Consider the following 3,774-nt stretch of genomic DNA (forward strand, 5'->3'; position numbering starts at 1 on the left):
GGGAATCTAGAACTAGAAGGCATAGGTTTAGGGTGAGAGGGGAAAAATACAAAAGAGACCTATGGGGCAATCTTTTTCAGGCAGAGGATGGTGCATGTATGGAATGAGCTGCCAGAGGAAGTGGTGGAGGTTAGTATAATTGCAACATTTAAAAGGCAACTGGATGAGTATACGAATATGAATATATATGATACGAACCAGGTGCTGGCAGGTGGGACTAGATTGGGTTGGGATATCTGGTCAGCACAGATGAGTTGGACCGAAGGGTCTGTTTCTGTGCTGTACATCTTTATGACTCTATGACTCTATAAACTCTATCTCCACTCCTCAGCCCATTGGCCCATATGATCAAGATCCTGTTGCACTCTGAGGTAACCTTATTTACTGTCCACTATACCTCCAATTTTGATGTCATCTGCAAACTTACTAACTATCCCCTCTATGTTCACATCCAAATCTTTTATATAAATGATGAAATGCAGTGGACCCAGCACCGATCCTTGTGGCACACCACTGGTCACTGGCCTCCAGTCTGAAAGCAACCCTCTACCACATCCAAATGGCTAGTTCTCCTTGTATTCCATGAGATCCAACCATGCCAACTAGTCTACCATGAGGAACCTTGTCAAACACCTTAGTGAAGTCCATATAGATCACGTCTACCGCTCAGCCTTCTGCATACATGTATTGGTCTTACTCTGATTTGCCTTACCAAAATGTAGCACCTCACATTCATCTAGATTAAACTCCATCTGCCACTCCTCAGCCCATCAGCCCATCTGATCGAGGTCCCATTATACTTTGAGATAACCTTCTTTGCTGTCCAGTACACCACCAATTTTTGTGTCATTTGCAAATTTACAAACCATACCTCCTACATTCATATCCAAATCATTTATATAAATGACAAAAGGCAGTGTACCCAGCACTGATCCTTGCAGTGCACCGTTGGTCACAAGCGTCCAGTCCCAAAAACAACCATGCACCACCACCCTCTGTTATCTACCTTCAAGCCAATTTTGTTTCCAAATGGCTAGCTCTCCCTGGATCCCATGTGATCTGATCTTGTTAATCAGTCTACCTCACAGAGCCTTGATGTCCATATCAACAATGTCCACTGCTATGCTTACACCAATCTTCTTTGCGAGCTGTTGCATTTTGCTAAGGCAAATCAAGGTAGGACTTATGCACTTAATGATAAGTTCTGGCTGATGTGGCAGAGCAAAGAGACCTTGTGGTGCAGGTTCATAGATTTTCCTGCAGATGCTGGAAACCAGTTTAGATCAGAGTGGTGCTGGAAAAGCACAGCAGGTCAGGCAGCATCCGAGGAGCAGGAAAATCGACGTTTCGGGTAAAAGCCCTTCACAATTCCATACAAGGGGTCTAGTGCTTAAAAATGGGATGAGAGTAGAATGGTTGTTTGATGATCAGCACAGACATGATGGGTTGAAAATCTTCCTTCCATGCTGTAAATTTGGGAAAGCAAATCTTATCAGGACTTATACACTTAATGGTAAAGTCCTAAGGAGTGCTGCTGAACAAAGAGATCTTGGAGTGCAGGTTCATAACTCCTTGAAAGTATAGTCACAGGTAGATAGGATAGTGAAGAAGACATTTGGTATGCTTTCCATTATTGGTCAGAGTATTGAGTACAGGAGTTGGGAGGTCATGTTGTGGCTGTACAGGACATTGGTTAGGCCACTGTTGGAATATTGCATGCAATTCTTGTCTCCTTCCTATCGGAAAGATGTTGTGAAACTTAAAAGGGTTCTGAAAGTATTTGCAAGGATGTTTCCAGGGTTGAAGGATTTGAGCTATAGGGAGAGGTTGAACAGGCTAGGGCTGTTTTCCTGGGACGATTGGAGGCTGAGGGGTGACCTTATAAAGGTTTATAAAATCATGAGGGGCATGATAGGGTAAATAGACAAAGTCTTTTCCCTGGGGGAGCCCAGAACTAGAAGGCATAGGTTTAGGGTGAGAGGGGAAAAATACAAAAGAGACCTATGGGGCAATCTTTTTCAGGCAGAGGATGGTGCATGTATGGAATGGGCTACCAGAGGAAGTGGTGGAGGATTGTACAATTGCAACATTTAAAATGCATCTGGATGAGTATATGAACAGGAAGGGTTTGGAGGGAAATGGGCTGGGTGCTGGCAGGTGGGATTAGATTGGGTTGGGATATCTGGTCGGCATGGATGAGTTGGACTGAAGGGTCTGTTTCCCTGCTGTACATTTCTATGACCCTATGACCCTATGACTCTTTTAATTGAAATCAATGCCATAACTTAAAAGCTTTTAACATTTATTTTCTCTCTGCTAACCTTCTCCTTGTGTTCTGAAAGGATTTTTTTCATCTGCTACCATACAAGTGCCAGTCTTGGATTTCATCAGGGTATTTGACAATGGAAGGCAGCATAATTATTACTGCCTCACACAATATTTGTTGACATTTTACAGCAGAGGCTATGTTATGAAATTATCTAAAATACTCAAAGAGCAAATAAATGACTGCATCTCCATGCATTTGGAATAGCCGAGAACAATGGATGGGGCAAACATTGGCGATGTTAGAACCTAAACGTAAATTGAACAGTAAATTGATGTAGGTCAGTACCATTTCTGGGTATTGGTGTATATAAAGCAAATTGTACTGAGTGGGAGCACTGAAACTAATGAGAAATTAGGCAACGGTTATATTGAAACTACCTTTCCCACACTCACTCTTAAGCCTGGCACACAGTCTAATAAGGAGAAAGTGAGGACTGCAGATGCTAGAGATCAGAGCTTAAAAATGTGTTGCTGGAAAAGCACAGCAGGTCAGGCAGCATCAAAGGAACAGGAGAATCGACGTTTCGGGCATAAGCTCTTCTTCAGGATTCCTGAAGAAGGGCTTATGCCCGAAACGTCGTTTCTCCTGTTCCTTTGACTAATAACTTAAGTTATATTGTCCAGACAGTTTGCTGTGAGTTCAGACATGAATTGGTTGCCTTCATTTGGTCTCCAATATCTTAATGCCACTTTTACAATGATCCAATCTTGAAACTACTGTACCCAATAGAATGGTAACAATGTGGCTGAACTGTTACATCTCCCAACATCTGCATTTTCTCATCTTTTCTGAAGGTGCTGACTTAGAGTAGAATAGAATTGCCTTTATTGTCAACATGCACTCAGTGATAAGTTTGTAATGTCACCGCTTTGGCATCATATTAGGTACAGGATACCTAGGTACAGATACTTTAGTGTTAGTTACAGAATTAAAAGAGTGAAAGAAAAGGTCTAGCATAAGAATACAAAGTTTTAAAAAGTACTTGAATTACTCAAAGTCCAGAATAAGAACTAAAGTATCTTTAAAAAGTACTCAAATTACAGTCCTTTTCACTGAATCAGAGTCTGCTGGGCTTCAGAACTCGAGGTCTTGCTGCCTTCTTGTGCTGGCTTCTGGCCTCGGACCTGCCATCAAGACTTATACTGATTTATGGCTGTGGTAGTGTTAGTTGGTAGCACTCTCACTGAAAGTCTCTAGGTTCAAATCCCACTCCCAGATTGGAGCTTAAACATCAAGGCTCCAAAGGAGTACTACATCACTGGAGGTGCCATTATTCAGATCAGATGTTTAACCTATCCGTTCTATCAGCTAGATGTAAAATATCAAATTGCAATATTTGAAGAAGTGCCAGTGGAGTTATCCCTTGTGCCAATATTTATCCCTTGATCAATATCACAATTGCTGTTTATGGGAGCTTTTTGTGTGCACATTAGCTGCTATCTTTC

The sequence above is a fragment of the Chiloscyllium plagiosum genome, chromosome 15 (assembly GCF_004010195.1).
Source record: "Chiloscyllium plagiosum isolate BGI_BamShark_2017 chromosome 15, ASM401019v2, whole genome shotgun sequence".
Classification (NCBI taxonomy): Eukaryota; Metazoa; Chordata; class Chondrichthyes; order Orectolobiformes; family Hemiscylliidae; genus Chiloscyllium; species Chiloscyllium plagiosum.